We start from the raw sequence: 24124 nt of genomic DNA, 5'->3' as shown, positions 1-24124 counted from the left end.
GAAAAAATCAACAAAGAAAGATGCGTCGGCCGGTAATCGAACCCAGGTCACTGTGATGCAGGTTAGCGGTTTAATAAATTGTTGCTCGGAGAGAAAGCTTCAGCGCTGAGAAACGATGAAGCCGTTTAAAGTAAGAAAACAAGAAACGTTAAGAATAATTAAGAGGAAAAAAGATATTAAGTTGCAATGAACATACACCAAGTCTAAGCTGATAAACTGGAACTTGTCCTAAAAGTTGTCCACCTAGAATGTTTATGAAAATCAACAGTCACCGGTGGCGTTGATGGTGGCAGTGGCTCGGTGGGTTGAGGCGGCGAACGCTGGCGATATCTCAGCAGGTAGAGTCACGCGCTGACCAGCACGGCGACGCTTGGCGGAAGACGAGGTAGCCTTTGCCTCAGCAAGAACTGCGGCAGCTTGCCGATGCTGGCTCGTGTCGAAGAGATGATCACCCCGCGGAAGGTTCCACCCTCCACGGGTGGTTCGGGATCAGAGTTTAAGCCCGGAAACCTGGGACATGACCTTGAACAGTCATGGCCGAAACTCAGAAAGGCCGCGTACCTCCGAGTGCACCGTGGGCAGCTGGAGCGTCCTGGCCTTGCCTGACTTCACGCGGTCGGGTCCGGAACCCGACACCGCTGTCGCGCGACACCCAGGATCTGCACTCTAGCCAGCTCCATCTCGTTCCACCTTCGACTGGTCTTCCTCTTCTTTTCTCTCGTGCATTGGCAGTGCAACCTTTAGCGCAAACTTCCTCTTCCTTCTGGCGGGCCGCAGTTTTATGCGTGACGTTTCGCGCCAACGTCATCATCATCTTTCCGCCACTCAATTGAGAAGCACCACTGCCGTCGCCTCCAAGCACGTTGTACATAACACCACGGTGCCACCACACTTCACTACACCTCCACGTCACTATACTACACCACAATAGGCCCCTTTTGGGGAAATTTTTTCTGCACGAAAAACTGCTGCTCAATTCTTGACGAAATCACTCAAAACACACACTCACACAGCTCACTACATCGTCCAAAGGTCCACATTCACCAACCACTATGTACACACGAAGCAAGAAAAAGTATGAAGTCATCTAGCAGATAATGAAAATCCCCAAACTAGCCCTTTTAGTACATCAACTTTTTTTCATATACACCCCAATAATCACAAAAGAACTGCACGTCAAGTCAATGTTACATTGCATAAAACTTCTTCAACTGTTCACATGAAACACTCTTCCATGGTTTGCAATCAAGATCCAAAGAAACCACTAGAAAATTGAACTTGACGCTTAGTTTATAGCGTCTCAAACATGACGTTTAATGGCCCTAACCAATCGACAAGAGTGAGGAATTCGATGCCGGGGGAAGAATTGTCGACCGCAAGCTCGTCTAAACGTAAAGCTGTGTATCACCAGACGCCTCACCACTAAATCACGAGCATACAGGCTGGAATAGCTGTATGCGAGTTGGAAGCGTTGCCTCCAGGCACGCCAGTACAACCACGCCTGAATGATTTCATCCTTCCCAGGAATGCATTGCTTGAGCTCGTAAGCTACCAATCGTTCAGACACCTTCAGTGAAGCGACCTCTTCAACCGAAGATGCCAGACAGCACCAGTCGGCGTCCTTCCTCGTAGAATGGCCTGCTGGACCATTACTGCCTTCGGGTTTACTTTCAATCACTTCAGCTTTTCGTCTTGCTTGTTCATCAAAACTATCAACCGTTCCGCCTGGGTCATCGTGACTACCCTCATTATCACATAGAACTGACCTACACTGCAACTCTACTCTCTATTCTTCAACACGTGTTTCTGCATTTTGCTCCAGTCTTCTCATGGAAGCATCATCTACAATTTCTCGAGAACTCAAGCCCTCTATCTGTATGGGGGAGTTATATTTATCGTTAAAAGCTGTGTACGTAGCGCCTGTTGCTACATCCCTTAGCCTAAAACAATAGGCAGAATAGATCAGAGCTTTCATTACGGCATTCGCCGGCGTTAGCCAGGAGACCTTTTACTGCTCCTCCAATGGAGCTCTTTTGAGACAATCCTACCTCGGCATGAAGTGTGCTTGACTTCTTGCAGGTTTTAACAAACCCTTTACTTTGAATAGAACGTTCTTGTTCCATGCTCACGAAGCATTCCTCTGCTTCAATAAGCTCCTCGAGTCTCCTACTTTCTTCGCTACCCACCTACCTGTCATACTCTTCCCTAGTTTCATTCTCCACCGAAAGGTCATGACGAAGTTCAGGGTGAGCCTGATATAAATTTAAATCGCTCCTGATGTAACTGCTGTCAGAGCACACCTCAGCCACTGGTTCCCTTCTATGTATCCCCAGATGCCCCCTTTTTGCCATCGCAAGCTCGAGTCGCCACTCGAGTTCTAGCGTCTCTAATTCAAGATTTTCTTTCACCACCTTTGGTTCTGCAGCCCGTTGCTCACGCTCTCTCTCCATCCACTCCTCATACCACAGTCTGAACTCCATTTCCTTCAGACCCATCCGTTCAGCCAATTCCAGTATCTACCACGTGCTGGTCATAGTTCGCACTGTGTCCGAAAACCTAGATAAAAAACGACTTTGTCCTGTCGCGGACGCCAATTTGTGAGGCAGGTTTACGGTTTAATAAATTGTTGCTCGGAGAGAAAGCCTAAGAGCTGAGAAATGACGAAGCCGTTTAAAGGAAAAAAGAAAAGTAGAAACTTCAAGCATAATTAAGAGGAAAAAAGAGATTAAGTTGCAATGTACATACACCGAGCCTAAGCTGAAAAACTGAAACTTGTCCTAAAAGTTGTCCAGTTAGAACGTTTACGAAAACCAACTGTCACCGGTGGCATTGATGGTGGCGGTGGCTTGGTGGGTTGAGGCGGCGGACGGTGGCGATGTCTCAGCAGGTGGAGTCACGCACTGACCAGACAGGCAACGCTCGGCGAAAGACGAAGTAGCCCTTGCCTTAGCAAGAACTGCGGCCACTTGCTGATGCTGACTGGTGTCGAAGAGATGATCACCCCGCGGAAGGTTCCACCCTCCACGGGTGGTTCTAGATTGGAGTTTAAGCCCGGACTAATGGGACGTGACCTTGAACAGTCATGGCCGGAACTCAGGAAGGCCGCGTATCTCCGAGTGCACCGTGGGCAGCTGGAGCGTCCTGGCCTTGCCTGCCTTCATGCGGTCGGGTACGAAACCCGACACTGCATTCGCGCGACACCCAGGATCTGCACTCCAGCCAGCTCGATCTCGTTCTGCCTACGACTGGTCACCTCTTCTTCCCTCTCGTCATTGGCTGTGCAACCTTTCGCGCAAACTTCATCCTCCTCTTGGTGGGCCACAGTTTCATGCATAACGTTTTGCGCCAACGTCATCATCATCTTTCCGCAGCTCAATTGAGAAGCACCGCTGCCGTCGCCTCCGAGCACGTTGTACATAACACCACGGTGCCACCGCACTACACAAACACCACCACGTCACTATACTACACCACAGTCACCTGCTTGGAAGGCAGCGATGCTAACCTCTATACCACCGACGCCGGCATTTGCGAGGCTGCCTTCAGCTGTTTATCCGGAGCACGCGCATTGTAACGATGTGCAGAGAGTGACAGAAAAGTGTCTGGTGCTCCATCTCGTGTCTGCGTTTGCCTGCCTATGAAATTATGGTCACCCCTACCATTATTGTAAGCGAGGCCTCTGAGTCGGCAAGCGACTTGTTACCTGCGACGCAGCGGTGGTGTCAATGAACGCAAAAGGCGCCAACAGCGGTGAAGCATTAGTAAACATTATCCCAACTTGAGCCTCAGAAGTTATTTTGCTGCAGAAAAATCTGAAACAGGCAACCCCTGACTTTTTCAAATAGTGTGGCGTTTTTGTCAAACAGCCAAGTGGCTCTCGTGCATTAAAATAACACCGTATTTTACATTATGACACAACTTCGAAAAAGCGACAAAAAAAAGATGCGTCGGCCGAGAATCGAAGCCGGGTCAACTGCTTGGAAGGCAGCTATGCTAACCACTATGCCACCGACGCCGGCATTTTCGAGGCTGCTTTCAACTGTTCATCCGGAACACGCACATTGTAACGATTGGCAGAGAGTGACAGAAAATTGCCTGTTGCTCTCTGCCGGGCCTGAATTTCACTGCCTATAAAATTGTGGTCACCACAATCATTATTCTAAGCGCGGCCTCTGAGTCGGCAATTAATTCTTACATGTGACGCAGTTGCGGTGGCAATGAACCTAAAGCCGCCAACAGTGGTGAAGCAGTAGTAGAAGTTAGCGCAACTTGAGCCTCAGAAGTTATAAATTTGCACAACAATCTGAAACTTGCAACTATGACTTTTTCAAATAGTCGGGCGTTTTTGTCAAACAGCTGAATGGCTTTAGTGCAATAGAATAAACAGCGCATTGCACATTACAAAACAACTTGGAGAAAAGCAACAAAGAAAAGATGCATCAGCCGGGAATCGAACCCGTGTCAACTGCTTGCAAGGCAGCTATGCTAACCACTATATCACCGAAGCCAGCATTTGCGAGGCAGCATTTGCGAGGCATCCGGAACACGCACATTGTAACGATGCGCAGAGAGTGACAGAAAATTGGCTGTTTATCTCTGCTGTGTCTGAATTTGGCTGCCTATAAAATTGTGGTCACCACAATCATTATTCTAAGCGCCGCCTCTGAGCCGGCAATCGACTCGTTAACTGTGACGCAGTGGTGATGTCAATGAACGTAAAGGCGCTAACAGTAGCGAAGCATTAGTACTTGTTGACCCAACTTAAGCCTCTGAAGTTATTTTGTTGCAGAAGTATCTGAAACAGGAAACCCCTAATTTTTCAAATAGTCGGGCGTTTCTGTCAAACAGCCGAATGGATTTAGTGCAATAATGAACAGAGCATTGCACATTACAAAACAACTTGGAGAAAAGCAACAAAGAAAAGATGCATCGGCCGGGAACCGAGCCCGGGTCAACTGCTTGGAAAGCAGCTAGCTTAACAACCATACCACCGACACCGGCATTTGCGAGGCTGCTTTCAGATGTTCATCCGGAACACGTGCATTGTAACGATGGTCAGAGAGTGACAGAAATTTGGCTGGGGCTCCGTGCCGTGTCTGAATTTAGCTGCCTATAAATTTGTGATCACTGCTATCATCATTGTAAGCGCGGCCTCTGAATAAACAATCGACTGATTCCCTGTGACGCTGTGGTGGTGTCAATGAACGTAAAAGCGCCAACCTCGGTGAATATCAGTAGAATTTCACCCAACTTAAGCATCAGAAGTTCTTTTGTTGCAAAAGAATCTGAAACAAGCCACGCCTGTGTTTTTCAAATAGTAGGGCGTTTTTGTCAGAGCCAAATGGCTTTTGTGCATTAGAATAAACAGCGTATTTTAAATTATGAAACAACTTAGACCAACGCATTAAAGAAAAGATTCGTCGACCGGGAATAGAACGCAGGTCAACTGCTTGGAAGGCAGCTATGCTAACCACTACATCACCAACGGCGGCGTTTCCGAGGCAGATTTCAGCTGTTAATCCGGAGCACGCGCATTGTAGCGGTGGGAACAGAGTGACAGAAAATTGTCTAGTCCTCCATCTTGTGTCTGCATTCGGCTGCCTATAAAATTGTGGTCACCGCTATCATTATTGTAAGCGCAGCCTCTGAGTCAGCAATTGACTTGTTACCTGTGACGCAGTGTTGGTTTCAACGATCGTAATGGCGCCAAGAGCGTTGAAGCATTAGTAGAATTTGACCCAACTTAAGCTTCTGAATTTATTTTGTTGCAGAAGAATCTGAAACACGCAACTATGACTTTTTCAAATAGGCGGGCGTTTTTGTCAAAGAGCCGAATGACTTTCGTGCAATAGAATAAACAGAGTATTACACATTATAACACAACTTTGAAAAAAGCAACATAGAAAAGATGCGTCGGCCGGCAATCGTACCCTAGTCAACTGCTTCGAAGGCAGCTATGCTAACCACTATAGCACCGACGCCGGCGTTTCCGAGGCAGCTTTCAGCTGTTTATCCGGAGCACGCGCATTGTAACGATGGGCAGAGAGTGACAGAAAGTTGGCTGCTGCTCCCTGCCATGTCTGAATTCGGCTGCCTATAAAATTGTGGTCACCGCTATTATTATTGTAAGCGCGGACACTTAGTCGGCAATGGACTCGTTACCTGTGACGCAGCGGAGGTGTCAATGAACGTAAAGGCGCCAGCAGCGGTGAAGCACTAGTAGAAGTTCGCCCAACTTCAAACTCATAAAATATTTTGTTGCAGAAGAATCTGACACTTGCAACTTGGAGTTTTCAAAATAGTTGGGCATTTTCGTCAAACAGCCGAATGGCTTTAGTGCAATAGAAAAAAGAGCACATTGCCCATTACAAAAAAGAACCTAGACAAAAGCAACAAAAAAAAAGATGTGTCGGCCGGGAATCAAACCCGGGTAAACAACTTTGAAGGCAGCTATGCTAACCACTATACCACCAACTTTTTTTCTTTTTTTCTATTGCCTGTGTACATACAACATTCACAGAGAGGCGGCTGGAGTGAGACGCTGTGCGGACGTGTTTCGCATGAGCTTCGGCCCGGTGACCGACTATCGGCGGACGCGCTTTTTTCTGGACTTGCTGTCAGTGGGCTCGTCTGCAGGAGGTTGCCCTGTACCTACGGACACCACTCGTTTAGGCAAGGTTGTCCCCGTTTTTGGAGTTTCCGAGATTTTCCTATCAACCCCGCGGTGGCAGGGCTAGGCCTATCTCCTAGGCCAAGCCTGGCCTGGGCCGCTTCGCCCGGCGTCTGACTTGCGCCCGGTGACCGCGGGTCTTGTTGGGCTGAAGATGGAGTACTACGTCGAAGGGGGGACTATAACACCCGAAGATTTTGAAGCTGGAGAGTGGGCTCCAGTGCTGAAGGCACAGGACCGATTTAAGAAGACTCGGCATGGCGACAACGCCAAGAGTAAGCCTTGCGAGACGCAGGCCGGCAGCGACGGGCGCAAGACGCACGGAGCGCAGCAAGTCAAGCGGGGGAAAGCGCCGGTATGGAAGAAACGCGGACCGTTTCTCAAGTTGCCAGCCACGGATTTCAAGATTGTGTACAGGCCCCAGAACTGGGACTTGAGTGTTGTGACAGCGAGAGAACTCGGATTTATAATGCTTATAATGCTTATTATAATGCTTTTATAATGCTTATGATGGATGCCCAGTGGAAGAAGTTCGGGCGGGATTCCTGAAGAAGAATGAAGGCATAGACATTCTGGACGCGAGACCTCTGGGAAAGTCAAAGGCGATTCAGATTACGTTCGGGGGAAAACACATACCCCGGCAGATTACTTACTGGAACTGTCTGTACGCTGTGATCCCGTACAGAAATTTAGTCGACACCTGCTACAACTGCAGGCGAGTTGGACATCGAGCGGACGTTTGCTATCGTCTGAAGAGCAACCTATGTCACCGTTGCGGGAAGGACCATCCTGCCCCGCCAGAAGGAGAGCCACCTACGTGCACGCCGGTCTGCATCGTGTGCCATGGTGCGCATCACACAGGGAGCCGTAACTGCAAGTTTCGCCTGGCTCGCAAGCCACCGACAGGCCGACAGCAGAGCATCGAAAGAGATAGCGAAGCTGGCAACGATAAGCGTTCCTCGAGGGCCACTGAGTGGTCACCGAGGGGTAAAGAAGGCAGAAGCAAAAGCAGGGACCGGTCGAGTTCCTTCCCGCCATTGCCAGGGCGCGGGGGCGGCCAAGATGGTGGACGAGCATCCAGTACCAACAGCTGCGCACGCGACACCAACAAAAAGGTGAGCTTGTCAGGCACGGCCTCCCAGAACGAAACCGCTCGAGAGAGGGAGTTAGCAGCGCTGGTTCAGCGACAGGGAGACTTGATTAAAAGAATGGAAAACAGAATTGCAGAGATGGAACGCGCACTTAGAAACGACCAACGGCAGGGGACACAGGCACCAGCAGTGCAAGGCCTACAGAAAGCGACGCAAGAGGCGTCTGCTCGCGTACAGGAGAGTGCAGCTATGGAAGTGGAGAATCGGGGGACAGTGAAGAGACCACTGCCGGGGGATGAGGTAGCTAACGCAAAACGATTAGCCGAAACGTCACCAGTAGACATGCCACAGCCTGTTTTTAAGGTCATTAGTCTTAAGTCGGATGTAACAACACTTGCGGATAAAGTAGGCAAACAAGGGAAAAGACAGGATAGGTTGGAGGCTCGAGTCGAAAAGATCGAAGCCAGATTAGACACAATAGATGAGCGTCTCGGCATGCTCTCCACTGAATTTAAGGATTCCCAAACCCAGGTCATGGGCATGTTTCAGCAGCTTCATACTCTATTGGAGGCAAGACTGCCTCCCGTGGGTGGCCAAGTGCCATTAGTCAACCTGGTGCCTCATCATGGCGCCTCGCCAGCAAATTGAGGTTTGGCAGTGGAACTGCAGGGGCTTTCGTCAAAAGCGGGGTAACCTGCAGTTGCACGTACAAAATCTGGACAGTAAACCAGACATAATAGCCTTACAGGAGGCTAGTGGTTCAGTAAAATTACCTGGATTTAAGGCATTTACAGCGCCAGGAACTGATTCAAGGGGCGTATCACGCGTCTTCACAGCCGTGCTAGTCAATCGCAACATCACTGCCATTCAGCATTCCGTAGATAGCAGCAGGGAAGACTATGTCTTGCTTGAGATTTTGCCTAAACGAAAGTATGAGAAGAGTCTGTTTTTACTTAATGTGTATAGTTCTCCAAAAGATAAAGGATTGGGCTTGCCACAACTCCTGATTCAAACTCAACGGTTAGCAGCTCGCGCTCCGCTTATAGTTGTAGGAGATTTCAATGCGCCTCACCCGGAGTGGGGTTATATTCGAGCCAGCCCAAAGGGCAATAGGCTTTGGCAAGTTGCCCGGGATCTGCGATGGACGCTGTTAAACAATCCACAAGATCATACGAGGATAGGCAACAGCATAAGCATGGATACCTCCCCAGACCTTACGTTTTTTAGAGGCATCAGTAATGCAAAGTGGATTAACACGGGACAAGCGCTAGGAAGTGATCACTAATCCTTTCCACGACGTTTAGCGCTGCGAAGCATAAAGACAAAGTGAGGGGGCATAGAATTACAGATTGGGACAGATTTAGGAAAAACAGAGCAGACACTGTAAACGGGAAAATTATAGACCTGGATGCATGGGTACAGGCGCTCAAGGAGGATGTAAGTAATACCACGGTAGAAGTGCCAGTCGAGCAGGAGGAGTTTACCGCTGACTCGAGACTATTACACATGTGGGAAGCGCACGCGAGTCTCTTGAGAAGGTGGAAGAAGCAAAAACATAATGGCGTCCTTCGCAGAAGGACTGCCAAGTTAGAACTTAAAATCAAAAATTATGCAATTGAGTTGCAAGCCAAGCAGTGGGGCCAGATTTGTGATCGCATGAATGGACAGTTTGGATGCAAAAAGACATGGCAGCTGTTAAGGCATCTTTTGGATCCGGCAGCAACAAAATCGGCGCAACGGGAGCAAATGACTCGGTTAATGCATCAATATAAAGGCACAATTGGAGAGTTTATACAGGAACTCCGGAATCGGTACATAACTGACGGAGTAGACGGTTGCTTACCACACTACTCGGGGGTGGAAAACTCCGACCTAGATGAAGAGTTCACAATTGCGGAGGTGGAGTTTGCCATGGGGCAGCTGCGTACTACGTCTGCCGCAGGTCCGGATGGAGTTACTAATAAAATGCTGAGAAACCTAGATTTCAAATCAGTCGGGGCGATCACTGACTTGATAAATGAGTATTGGGTGGCCGGGGAGATCCCAGCACAATGGAAGCATGCTAGGATTATATTTATTCCGAAGCCAGGCAAGAAACTCTGCTTGGAAAACCTGCGCCCCATATCGCTGACATCATGCGTGGGCAAATTGATGGAGCACGTGGTTCTCAATAGGCTTCAGAATTATGCAGAGGACAAGGCCATCTTTCCCCCAACTATGATAGGTTTCAGGGCCAATTTGTCCACACAGGATGTCATGATACAGTTAAAACATGATGTAGTGAATCCCGGGAATGGCACGGGCACCAAAGCTGTATTGGGGCTTGACCTGAATAAAGCTTTCGACAATGTTTCGCATGAGGCAATATTGAATAATCTATCGGAAATTGGCCCAGGGGTCAGAACATTTCGCTACATCAGATCATTCTTGGAGGGCCGAACCGCAGAAATTTCAATAGGAGATATCAAATCGGACTCATTCGCGTTGGGAGGCAAAGGGACGCCGCAGGGTTCAGTTTTGTCACCGTTCCTGTTTAACATCGCCTTAATTAAAATACCGCCGAGGCTGGAGGAGATACCGGGACTCAAACACACATTTTATGCAGATGATATTACTCTATGGGTAACCAGGGGTAGTGACGCGCATCTGGAAGAAACACTGCAACAGGCAGTTAATATTGTCGAAGAGTTGGCAGGGGAGGCGGGACTTTCATGTTCTCAGCCAAAGTCCGAGCTCTTTGTGGTTCGGGACAAACCCAGAGAGCTACATGCAAGACACTATGTTCCGCCACCGCCGTTAGAGGTAAAGGTAGGGGGTAGGCCGGTAGCTGAAGCTCAAACGATTAGAATTCTTGGCCTATATCTGCAAACTAACAGGAAGAATAGGGTGGCCCTTGAAAAACTTAAGACCACGGTCAATGCTACTGTCAGGCTAATCAGAAGAATCGCTAACCGTAAAAGCGGGGTTAAAGAAAAAGAACTCTGTAAGCTGGTACAGTCGTTTGTGCTCAGCAGGATTACTTACGCGACACCTTATATGAAGTTGGATGCCGCAGAAAAAGGTAAGGTCGAGGCTAGTATCCGGCAAGCTTACAAGGCAGCGCTTGGGTTGCCTAACAACGCGCCTACAGAAAGGCTGTTAAAACTAGGGGTACACAACACCCTGGATGAATTATGGGAGGCGCATCTGGTGATGCAGTACGCTAGGCTTTCGACAACCAAAGCGGGCAGGATTATAATGGAAAGGATTGGCATTGGAGCAGAAGCTCCCACTGGGGACACTAAAATTCAGGTGCGGCGAGAGTTACATAAGGCCCTGTACATAAAACCTTTGCCCAAAAATATGCATCCGATTCACCATACGCAGCGCAGGCAGGCAAGAGCCAGAGCTTTACACGTTGAGTACGGCAACTACAAAGCGGCAGTCTATACAGATGTTGCGGAATATAAGGACAAAGACGCTTTTGTGATTGTGGTGGTGGACAGGCGGGGGCGCTTGATCGCATCTGGATCGGTCAAAACCCGCTCCTCGGAAACTGCAGAGGAAGCGGCAATAGCGCTAGCTATAACTAATTCACAGTCAGATTTGATTTTCAGTGATTCAAAGACAGCCATCCGAAATCTGGCGAGGGGCAGAATATCGGCGACCGCTGCACGATTTCTGCATAGGGCCACGGGACGAGAAATGAGAGAAATAGAAATTGTCTGGGTACCAGCACACTCTGGGAACCCTGGGAACGAGGCGGCTCACCTGAATGCTCGAGGTTTCGTCAGCCGGGTAGGTGAGCCGCCAGTGCCGGGGAGGTCCGCGAGAGATGGGCTGGTGTCTTTTCATGACATAACGAATCATTATAAACTAGAGCGGAGGTTTTACCCGCCCCCGCACAAGCGGTTGACTAAGGCGCAGGAATGCGTCTGGAGAAAACTGCAGACGCGCTCTTTTTCCAACCCTTACGTGTTGAACAAAATGTACCCGGAGGAGATTAAGCCGCAATGCAAATGGTGTCAGGCTGTGGCAACATATGATCACATACTTTGGGAATGTAGCATAGTGCCGCCGCCGGTGGATATTATGCGTGATCCCTCTCTTGAACACTGGGAGGCCGTGTTGACCAGCTCAGACCCAGTCGTCAAGTTAAGGGTCGTGGAGTGGGCCACACAGGTCGCCGCCAACCTTGGGTTGATGGCCATCTAACACGGAATCATCCTCAGTTGCTTTCTGACGAAATAAAGTGTTTCCATCCATACAACATTCACAAACATATATACATCAAACAAAGTAGAAACATGACACAAAAAAACAGGTAAAAAGCATCATATTTAACAGGCTTTTTTAAAATTCCTTCATCTGTAGAAGGCTTTCTACTTGATGAAGCCATTCGAGCACCTCTTGTTGAACCTTTTGTGATTCCACGAACGAACAGACAGATTGAAAGAAATATTGCCTAACCAGACGTGCATTATCATCAGCAAGGCGCACCGCCATTCTAGATTGCCATATACCGTGCAGGCCCAGTAACATAACTAGGCCAAAAGGTATTCCTTCTTCATTTGATACTGGTAGAAATCTGATGCCATAGGCATCGAGAGGCAGATCCTTTTTCAAAGTCCTTTGGAGAACATCCCAGAAAAAGACTGCATCCCAGCAGTCCAGGAAAACTTGTTCAATTGTTTCCGGCTTTTTGCAGAGAAGGCAATCGACACCCCAAGGAACGAATAAGCCTTTTTCTTGCATCCATGTTTTCACGGGCAAGGTTCCAGTGTGCAACTTAAAGAAAAAGGATTTCGCTCCAGGTGATACCTCCATTTTTTTACGTGGCTTAAGACGTATTGGCCTGGGCCTACATGATATAACGCTCTATATAGCGGAACAGAAAGAACTGTTTCTACTTATGTTTTGGATAACTTTTTACGCGAAACCGTACTGAGGTATTCGAATGAAAAACACATTTTTAAAAAGAGACATGAATCAACAACTTCTTTTAGAAAACCTCTAATACTTGCCTTCATGTGAACAGATGCTACCACAAATTCTGGCAACCGTCTTCCAAGCCTAAGCTGTATAACAGTACGTATGAGTGGGTCTCGATTATTTCGGAAAAACATAAACCGAGTAAATAACTGACGAAGGTACAAATGACACAGACCAAGTCCTCCAGAGCGAACCCGTTTAAATAAGTTAGTTCTACTTGTTCGCTCCCAAGAAGAACACCATAAGAAAACAGCAAATATTCGATGAAGCTTCTGTCGATTCACACGTGAACAATGCATTACCTGAAGGACATACCAGAGCTTACTGACTAAAAATACGTTACAAAAGCTCGCTCTGGCGAAAATTGATAGCTGGAAACCATTGAGTTGTTCAGCTTTTTCTCGTAGCTCCACGGCCTGACGCCGCCAGTACGGTTCACTGTCACAATAATATTCTAATGGCACACCTAGGTATCGTACCGGAGTAGTAGTCCATGAAATACCAGCCACAAATTGTGGAGTCACAGGCCATTCGCCGTGCCAGTAACCCATGCACTTGCTCCAGTTTACCAAACTACCACTTGCCTTACAATAAAGGTTCACAATTTTTATGGTTTCAGCGATACTATCATAATCTTTACTAAACACAGCTATATCATCTGCGTATGCCAGTACCCGTACTTCAGCTTCTTGTAGTTTGTACCCCACTATGTTACTGCTTTTCATGACTTTTTGGCAAAATGACTCTATATAAATTGAAAATAGGAGGGAAGACAAAGGGCAGCCTTGTCGCACAGAACGTCTGACAATTATTTGTTTCCCAAGAACTTTGTTGATGATTAGCCGAGTTTTACATCCAGTATATGCCATTCGAACTGTATCTCGAATTACTTTGCCAACATTGACATTGTCTAACAAAAGAAAAAGAATTTCGTGTGGTACTCGGTCAAATGCTTTTTCTAAATCTATCTGGATCATCGCGATGTGATCAATTGTGGCATCGCAGCACTCCAATACACTTCGTGACTTGTGAATGTTTGTGAATATAGTGCGCCTTTTAATCCCACATGTCTGGTGGTCACATACAATGTTATTAATAACTGTCTGCAGTCTCCTTGCTGGCACTTTCATCAAAATCTTGTAGTCGATATTTGATAGACTGATTGGCCTGTACGATTTCACTACACGTTTTTAACTGCGTCCTCAGTTTTTGGAATTAAAATAGTATGAGATAGCAGAAAAGAAGGTGGCAGAGTCTTTATGTCTAAGGCTTCGTTTAAAACCGCTGCCAGGTTCGGTGCTAGTTCGTGTTTGAATTCCTTATGTCCTGGGGACTTCTCCAAATGGAGGGCAATGATTGCTTTTGCCACTTCCGGTTCAGAAAGAGGACATTCTAGGCTGTCTTTCCTGCAGTCCTCAACCATTGGCATTAATTTTAAAAATTCATTCTTGAATTCATTTACATTTACGTTACAATTATGAAATAAAGTGGTGTAGTACTCGTTGAAAGCATCCTCTATATATCTTTGTTCACTTGTAACGTTACCCATGTATTCAATCTGATATATAACATTCCGCTGAGCGTTTCGTTTTTCGAGACCAAGCATTCTTTTGGTCGGTTTCTCTCCTACGGTCATTTTCTCTGCCCCTGCCATTATTTGCGCGCCACGATACTTCTCCTCATCAATTTGTTCCAATTTGGACTTTACTGACCTTATATCATTTGTGAATAAGCCTGGCGTTTTGCTGTCCTCTGCTAGCAGTTCTTTGAGATTTAAGCGTAGGGTTCTTTCTTTTTCACTCTTTCTGTGTTTTATTACACATGAGCCTTCTATGGCTATCAACTTTATATTCTGTTTAAATTGTTCCCACTTCACTCCATATTTTTGGTCTCCACTATCTATGTTTACCAACGCCTCTCGAACACTGTCCATAAATTTTTCTTCTTCCAAGAGATTAGAATTCAGCTTCCACGTGTCCCAGTTAAATGCTGGTCTACGTCTATTTCTTTTTCCTATTACAAAGGATACTAAGCAATGATCACTAATTGAAATAGGGAGAACATTGTACTCACTGATAATTGGAATTCAATCCAGTGACACGTAGGCCCTATCTAGGCGCACATGACTGGAGCCTTGGAAATGCGTATACAGTGTTGGTCTTTTACCAATACACTCTGCAACATCCTCAAGGTCTAAGTCAGAAATTAGATTCGTTAACGTGACTGTGCTTGAGTCATTGAAATTGGATGTACTTGCTTTATCATCGGCACTGATCACACAATTAAAATCTCCCATAAGGATAACTATTCGATCGCATTCACAATAAGTACGCATTTCGTCGAATGTTACACACCGTTCATCAACTTTAGGGGTGAATATAACAAATCACTCGCCAATTAAGAAAAAAGAACGTCAAATCGCATACAACAAACCTTCCGGATGAGTCAGACGTGACGTTTTGAACACTGGCACCTAAACTATTCCGCACAAAGATGACACACCCTGCCGACCTACCAACTGCATGACTGATGCTGGCGGTGTAGCGTTCAGTGAAACGTTGCAGTAGGCTCTCGGTGGCGTCCACGCTCACCACTTTGGTTTCCTGAACTGCAATAATGTCCAGGTCTTGGTCCATGGCTATTCTGTAGAGCTGAGTCTGTTTCTTTCTGGAAGCCAGTCCTCGTACATATAGCGTCGCTGCTTTCATGAACCCGCTCAGCGACGTGATTGGTGAGCGGGTGCAAGCTGAGAGCCCTGCACGTTCACTTATTGGGCTCTCGTTTTCCAGGGTGGATCCATGTTGTTCACGTTTAGTTTGAGCGGCCATCGTCGCGTTTGAGCGACAACGACCGTTGTCGGGCAGCTTTTCGTTTCTTGCCTCCACTGACCACCTTCCACTGCACTTCCGACTTTACTTGCGTTTCATCAACTTGAGCACCGTCGTCTAAATCGCCAGGGCGTTTTGCAGACGCCGATTCTGATTCCATGCTTAAGGTATCCGGGTAATTAGGCAAATCCTCATTTTCGTGTGTTTCGTTCGCCAAAGAGTGCTGTGAAGCCGAGTGTAAAGGAGTCGAAGCAGCGTTGGTCTGGGACGCCGGCGTTTCAGGGAGCGTTGCTTGCAGCTGCGACGTGGCGTGCATCGCAGGGCAGGACGCGTCTGTTCGCTAGTCGTTGGAGCCGCTTGACTTCCCATTTTCCACCCGGCGTTCGTGTCCAGGGCTGAAGAAACTTGCTTGTTTTTCTTCAGCACCGGCGTGTCCTCCGATGTCGTCTGCTTTTGTGGTGCCACAGGCAAAGACGCTTGTTCAGATTCTTCCTCATCCACGAGAAGTTCACTCTGTTGAGCCTCTGGTCGTCGCCCGGCAGCTCGTGCGTATGAAGGGTTGCACTCGTCCTGCTCATGGCCGAAAGAGTGGCATTCGCTGCACCTTGGGACCTTACAATCGCGTCGCATATGCCCCTTGCTTCGGCACCGCAAGCACAAAGGCGGTCTTCCCGGCACCACGACCAGTGCCGTACTGCTGCCAATACACACCTGATGGGGAAGTTGATCCACAGAAACGCCATCTCGTAGTTGCATTCGTATTACACGAGTGGTCGATTCAGCTCCTTCGAAATCCTCGACTCTCCATCGGTCATCGGTCACCTCCTTGACGTCGCCGTATTCATAGAAGGCACGTCAAATAGCGTCTTTTGTAACATCGAACGCTAGCCACTGCAATTTCATTTTAACCTCTTGCCGCGTCGGGTCAATGACAAGACATACCCGGTCTTTAACTTTGAGAACGCCTGCGTCTGTCAGCGCTTTCTTTGCTTCCACGGTCTTCATGTTCAATAGCCACACGTACGACATCTGATATGCGCCAATGCCACTTACTTGCTGTATGACGCCTAAATCTTTGAGAGGTTTCCTGAAGTCATCGATGCGGTACGGTCGGCCGCTCACGTCACAGTGTAGAGCTACTGCTCGACGCATCGCTTCACCTGATGGCAACGAAGGCAGAATAATCCTGTAGTCCTTTGGAACGAGGGGAAACGCTGTACCGCGGTCGGCGTCGGCCGCTGTCGCTGCTCGGGATGAGCTTTCCATCCTGCGTCTGCACAAACCGGCGTCCAGAAGCAGAATGAACCACTATACCACCGACGCTGGCGTTTTCGAGGCTGGTTTCAGCTCTTCATACGAAGCACGTGCATTGTAACGATCGGCAGAGAGTGACAGAAAATTGGATGTTGCTCCGTTCTGTGTGCATTTTGCTACCTATAAAATTGTGGTCACCGCTATTGTAAGCGCGCCCTCTGATTCAGCAATTGTCTTGTTACCTGCGACGCAGTGCTGCTGTCAACGAACGTAAAGGCGCCAACAGCGTTGAAGCATTAGTAGAAGTTGACCCAACTTAAGCCTCTGAAGTTATTTTGTTGCAGAAGAATCTGAAACAGGCAACTATGACTTTTTCAAATAGTCAGGCGCTTTTCTCAAACCGCCGAATGACTTTCGTGAAATAAAATACACAGCGTATTGCACAATATAACAAAACTTGGAAAAAAAGCAACAAAGAAAGATGCGTCGGCCGGGAATCGAAACCGGGTCACTGTGATGCAGGTTTACGGTTTAATAAATTGTTGCTCGGAGAGAAAACCTCAGAGCTGAGAAATCATGAAGCCTTTTAAAGTAAGAAAACAAGAAACTTTAAGCATAATTAAGAGGAAAAAAAGAGATCAAGTTGCAATGCACATACACCAAGTCTAAGCTGACAAACGGAAACTTAAGTTGTCCAGCTAGAATGTTAATGAAAATCAACAGTCACCGGTAGCGTTGATGGTGCCGATGGCTTAGTGGGTTGAGGCGGTGGACGCTGGCGATATCTCAGCAGGTGGAGTCACGGGCTGACCAGCACGGCGACGCTTGGCGGAAGACGAGGTACCCTTTGCCTAAGCAAGAACAGCGGCCGCCTGCCGATGCTGGCTCGTGTCGATGACATGATCACCCCGCGGGATGTTCCACCCTCCACGGGTGGTTCGGGATTCCAGTTTAAGGTCGGACACCTGGGACGTAACCTTGAACAGTCACGGCTGGAACTCAGGAAGGCCGCGTACCTCCGAGTGCACCGTGGGCAGCTGGAGCGTCCTGGCCTTCCTGACTTTCCGCGGTCGTGTCCGGAACCCAACACCACTGTCGCGTGACAACCAGGATCTGCACTCCAGCCAGCTTCATCACGTTATGCCCTCGACTGGTCACCTCTTCTTCCCTCTCGTCATTGGCAGTGACCCCTTTCGCGCAAACATCCTGTTCCTTTTGGCGCGCCGTATTTACATGCGTGACGTTTCGCGCCAACGTCATCATCATCTTTCCGCCGCTCAATTGAGAAGCGCCACTGCCGTCGCATCCGAGCACGTTGTACATAACACACGGTGCCACCACACTTCACAAGCACCTCCACGTCACTATACTACACCACAATAGGCCCCTTTTGGGGAAAGTTTTTCTGCACGAAAAACTGCTGCTCAATTCTTGGACGAAATCACTCAAAACACACACTCACACAGCTCACTACATCGTCCAAAGGTCCACATTCACCAACCACTATGTACACACGAAGCAAGAAAAAGTATGACGTCATCTAGCAGATAATGAAAATCCCCAAACTAGCCCGTTTAGTACATCACCTTTCTTCATATACACCCCATTATTCACAAAAGAACTAAACGTCAAGTCAATGTAACATTGCATCAAACTTCTTCAACTGTTCACATGAAACACTCTTCCATGGTTTGCAATCAAGACCCAAAGAAACCACCAGGAAATCGAACTTCACGCTCAAGTTACAGCGTCCCAAACATGACGTTTAATGGCCCTAACCAATCGACAAGAATGAGGAATTCGTCACCGGTGGAAGAATTGTCGACCGCAAGCCCGTATGAACCTAAAGCTGTGTATCACCAGACGCCCCACCTCTAAATCACAAGCATACAGGCTGGAATGGCTGTATGCCAGTTGGAAGCGTTGCCTCCTGGCACGCCAGTACAACCTCGTCAGAATGATTTCATCCTTCCCAGGAATGCCTTGCTTGATCTCGTAAGCTGACAATCCATCAGACACCTTTAGAGAAGCGACCTCTTCAACCGAAGATGCCAGAGAGCACCAGTCGGCGTCTTTCCTCGTACAATGGCCTGCTGGACCATTACTGCCATCTGGTTTACTTTCAATCACTTCAGCTTTTCGTCTTGCTTGTTCATTAAAACTTTCAACCCTTCTGCCTGGGTCATCGTGACTACCCTCATTATCACATAGAACTGGCCTACATTGCGACTCTATTGTCTATTCTTCAACACGTGTTTCTGCACTTTGCTCCAGACTTCTCATGGAAGCATCATCTACAATTTCTCGAGAACTCAAGCCCTCTCTCTGTATGAGTGACTTATATTTATCGTTAAAAGCTGTGTACGTAGCGTCTGTTGCTATATCCCATGGCCTAAAACAATAGGCAGCAAATAGATCGGAGCTTTCATTACGGCATTGGCCGGCGTTAGCCAGGAGACCTTTTACTGCTCTTTCAAAGGAGCTCTTTAGAGACAATCCTACCTCGGCATGAAGTGTGCTTGACTTCTTAGAGGTTTTAACAAACCCTTTACTTTGTATAGAACGTTCTTGTTCCATGCTCACGAACCATACCTCTGCTTCAATAAGATCCTCGAGTCTCCTAGTTTCTTGGCTACACACCTCCCTGTCATACTCTTCCTTAGTTTCATTCTCTACCGAAAGGTCATGACGAGGTTCAGGGTGAGCCTCAATAAAATACAAATTGCTCCTGATGTAACTGCTGTCAGAGCACACCTCAGCCACTGGTTCACTGCTATGTATCCCCAGATGCCCCCTTTTTGCCATCGCAAACTCGAGTCGCCACTCGAGTTCTAGCATCTCCAATTCGAGATTTTCTTTCACCACCTTTCGTTCTGCAGCGCGTTGCTCACGCTCTCTCTCCCTCCGCTCCTCATACCAAAGTCTGAACTTCATTCCCTTCAGACCTATGCGTTCAGCCAATTCTATTATCTCCCACGTGCTGGTCATAGTTCGCACTGTGTCCGAAAACCTAGATAAAAAAAACGACTTTGTCCTGTCGCGGACGCCAATTTGTGAGGCAGGTTTACGGTTTAATAAATTGTCGCTCGGAGAGAAAGCCTCAGAGCTGAGAAATGACGAAGCCGTTTAAAGGAAGAAAAGAAAAGTAAAAACTTCAAGCATAATTAAGAGGAAAAAAAGAGATTCAGTTGCAATGTACATACACCGAGCCTAAGCTGACTAACTGAGACTTGTTCTAAAAGTTGTCCAGCTAGAATGTTTATGAAAATCAACAGTCACCGGTGGCGTTGATGATGGCAGTGGCTCGGTGGGTTGAGGCGGCGAATGCTGGCGATGTCTCAGCAGGTGGAGTCCTGCGCTGACCAGACAGGTGACGCTTGGCGGAAGACGAGGTAGCCCTTGCCTTAGCAAGAACTGCGGCCACTTGCCGATGCTGGCTCGTGTCGAAGAGATGATCACCCCGCGGAAGGTTGCACCCTCCACGGGTGCTTCGGGATTGGAGTTTAAGCCCGGACACCTGGGACGTGACCTTGAACAGTCACGGCCAGAACTCAGGAATGCCGCATACTTCCGAATGTACCGTGTGCAGCTGGAGCGTCCTGGCCTTGCCTGACTTCACGCGGTCAGGTCCGCAACCCGACACCGCTTTCGCTCGACACCCAGGATCTGCACTCCAGCCAGCTCCATCTCGTTATGCCCTCGACTGGTCACCTCTTCTTCCCTCTCGTCATTGGAAGTGACCCCTTTCGCGCAAACATCCTGTTCCTTTTGGCGGGCTGCATTTACATGCGTGATGTTTCGCGCCAACGTCATCATCATCTTTCCGCCGCTCAATTGAGAAGCGCCACTGCCGTCGCATCTGAGCACGTTGTACATAACACCACGGTGCCACCGCACTTCACAAAGACCACCCCGTCACTATACTAAACCACAGTCACCTGCTTAGAAGGCAGCTATGCTAACCTCTATACCATCGACGCCGACATTTGCGAGGCTGCCTTCAGCTGTTCATCTGGAGCACGCGCATTGTAACGATGGGCAGAGAGTGACAGAAAATTGGCTGGTGCTCCGTCTCGTGTCTGCATTTGGCTGCCTATAAAATTGTGGTCCTGCTATCATTATTGCAAGCGCGGCCTCTGAGTCGGCAATCAACTCGTTACCTGTGACACAGTGGTGGCGTCAATGAACGTAAAGGCATCAACAGCGGTGAAGCATTAGTAAAAGTTACCCCAACTTGAGCCTCAGAAGTTATATTGTTGCAGAAGAATCAGAAACTTGCAACTATGGTTTTTTCAAATAGTCGGGCGTATTTGTCAAACAGCTGAATGCCTTTAGTGCAACAGAATAAACAGCATATTGCACATACAAAACAACTTAGAGAAAAGCAACAAAGAAAAGATGCATCGGCCGGGAATCGGACCCGGGTCAACAGCTTGGAAGGCAGTTATGCCAACCACTATACTACCGAAGGCGGCATTTGCGAGGCTACTTGCAGCTGTTCATCCGGAATACGCACATTGTAACGATGGGCAGAGAGTGACAGGAAATTGCCTGTTGCTCCCTGCCGTATTTGTATTTGGCTGCCTATAAAATTGTGGTCACCGCAATCATTATTCTAAGCGCGGCCTCTGAGTCGGCAATTGACTCTTTACATGTGACGCTGTGGTGGTGTCAATGAACGTAAAAGCGCCAGCCGCGGTGAAGTATCAGTAGAAGTTGACGCAACTTAATTGATTGATTTGTGGGGTTTAACGTCCCAAAACCACCATATGATTATGAGAGACGCCGTAGTGGAGGGCTCCGGAAATTTTGACCATCTGGGGTTCTTTAACGTGCACCCAAATCTGAGCACACGGGCCTTGACCCAACTTAAGCCTCTGAAGTTATTTGTTGCAGAAGAATCTGAAACAGGCAACTATGACTTTTTAATATAGTAGGGCGTTTTCGTCAAACAGCCGAATGGCTTTATTGCAATTGCATAAAACGCGTATTGACCATTACAACACAACGTAGAAAAAAGCAACAAAGCAAAGATGCGCCAGACGGGAATCACATCCGGGTCCACGGCTAGGAAGGCAGCTATGCTAAGCACTATACCACCGACGCCAGCATTTTCAAGGCTGGCTTCAGCTGTTCGTCCGGAGCCCGCGCATTGTAATTATGAGCAGAGAGTGACAGAAAATAGGCTGGTGCTCCGTGCCGTGTCTGAATTCGTCTGCCTATAAAATTGTGGTCACTGCTATCAGTATTGTAAGCGTGGCATCTGAACCGGCAATCTACTTGTTACCTGTGACGCAGTGGTGGTGTCAATGAACGTAAAGGCGCTAACAGGGGTAAAGCATTAGCAGAAGTTAGCCCAACTTGAGCCTCAGAAGTTATTTCGTTGAAGAAGAATCTGAAACAGGCAACCCGTGACTTTTTCAAATAATTGGCCGTCTTTGCCAAACAGCCAAATGGCTTTCGATATCAATTACGCCTTCAACCGAGATTGCCACCAATGATGGGAACTAACTACGGGCGTCAGGACCTTCATTATCAAGTACCCAGGCTTTTGAACATTGTTGAACATCATATAGATTTTCATGCAACCAGCTTTAAAATTCTATATAGAACTTTCTGTTACATTCCACGATAACTTATCAATAAAGTATATTTGTCTAACTTTTTACGTGTACCGCATATACAGTTTGTGCTACAATTTGAAAGTTCACAATTAATGCGTATAGATATATATTCTTGGAGTGTCTGTATGATATGTTTGTTTTCATGAAGAGTTTTCGTGTATGACGTCTACCTCTAATGCCTTATTTGCAGTGACAACTATGTACATGAATGTTTTGATTTTTCTGGTTTCTCTATTGTTTGTATACTCGCATTGCATGCAAACATGTAGACGCATGCCGAATGCGCATGGGAGTAGGAGCCTCTATCAGGCAATACGGCCTTTAGCTCTTACTCATCTTTCTGTATCAGAAAGAAATAAAATAAACTTCAGACTTTACACTTGAGTAAACGGCGTATTGCACATTATAAAACTACATAGAAAAAGCAAAAAAGGAAAGATGCTTCAGTTGGGAATCGAACCCGGGTCAACTGCTTGGAAGGCAGCTATGCTAACCTCTATAATAACGACGCCGGCATTTGCGCGGCTGCTCTCAGCTGTTCAGTCAGAGCACGTGCATTGTAACGATGGGCAGAGAGTGGCAGAAAATGGGCTGGTGCTCTGTGCCCTGTCTGAACTTGGCTGCCTGCCCCGCCGCGGTGGTCCAGTGGCTAAGGTACTCGGCTGCTGACCCGCAGGGCGCGGGTTCGAATCCCGGCTGCGGCGGCTGCATTTCCGATGGAGGCGGAAATATTGTAGGCCCGTGTGCTCAGATTTGGGTGCACGCTAAACAACCCCAGGTGGTCTAAATTTCCGGAGCCCTCCACTACGGCGTCTCTCATAATCATATAGTGGTTTTGGGACGTTAAACCCCAAATATCAATCAGTCGAACTTGTCTGCCTATAAAGTTGTGATCACTGCTATCATTATTGTAAGCGTGGCCTCTGAGTCGGCAATCGGCTTGTTACCTTTGACGCAGTGGTGGTGTCAATGAACGTTAATGTGCTAACAGCGGCGAAGCATTAGTAGAAGTAGGCCCAACTTGAGCCTCAGAAGTTATATTGTTGCAGAGTAATCTGAAACGGGCACGCCTGACTTTTTCAAATAGTTGGGCGTTTTTTTCAAACAGCCAAATGGCTTTCGTGCAATAGAATAAACAGCATATTGCACATTATAACACAACTTAGAAAAAGCAACAAAGGAAAGATGCGTCGAGCAGGAATCCAACCCACGTCAACTGCTTGGGAAGCAGCTATGCTAACCACTATACCACCGACGCCGGCATTTTCGAGGCTGCCTTCAGCTGTTTATCCGGAGCACGCGCATTGTAACGATGGGCAGAGAGTGACACTAAATTGACTGCTCCTCCGTCCCGTATCTGCAATTGGCTGCCTCCAAAATTGTGCTCACCACTATCATTACTGTACGTGCGGCCTCTGAGTCGGCAATCGAGTCATTACCTGGGACGCAGCGGTGGTCTCAATTAACAAAAAGGCGCCAACAGCGGTGAAGGATTAGTAGACGATAGCACAACTTGAGCCTCAGAAGTTATTTTGTTGAATACAATTCTGAAACAGGCAACCTGTGACATTTTCAAATAGTTGAGCGTTTTTGTCAAACAGCCAAATAAATGGCTTTCGTGCATTGGAATAAAGAGCGTATTTCAATTGATAAGATAAATTAGAAAAAAGCAACCAAGAAAAGATG

General features: G+C 47.6%; 1 non-coding gene across 1 annotated transcript; it reads right to left on the bottom strand.

The window, feature by feature from the left end:
• Nucleotides 1–4435: 4435 nt before the first annotated feature.
• TRNAA-UGC (transfer RNA alanine (anticodon UGC)) lies at nt 4436–4507 on the bottom strand. Its single transcript has one exon. It is a non-coding gene; the product is annotated as a tRNA-Ala (tRNA).
• Nucleotides 4508–24124: the final 19617 nt, after the last annotated feature.

Source organism: Rhipicephalus microplus, chromosome 8 (genome assembly GCF_043290135.1).
Source record: "Rhipicephalus microplus isolate Deutch F79 chromosome 8, USDA_Rmic, whole genome shotgun sequence".
Classification (NCBI taxonomy): domain Eukaryota; kingdom Metazoa; phylum Arthropoda; class Arachnida; order Ixodida; family Ixodidae; genus Rhipicephalus; species Rhipicephalus microplus.
Note: the sequence above shows the minus strand (reverse complement) of the source record. Positions and strands in the feature narration are given on the sequence as shown.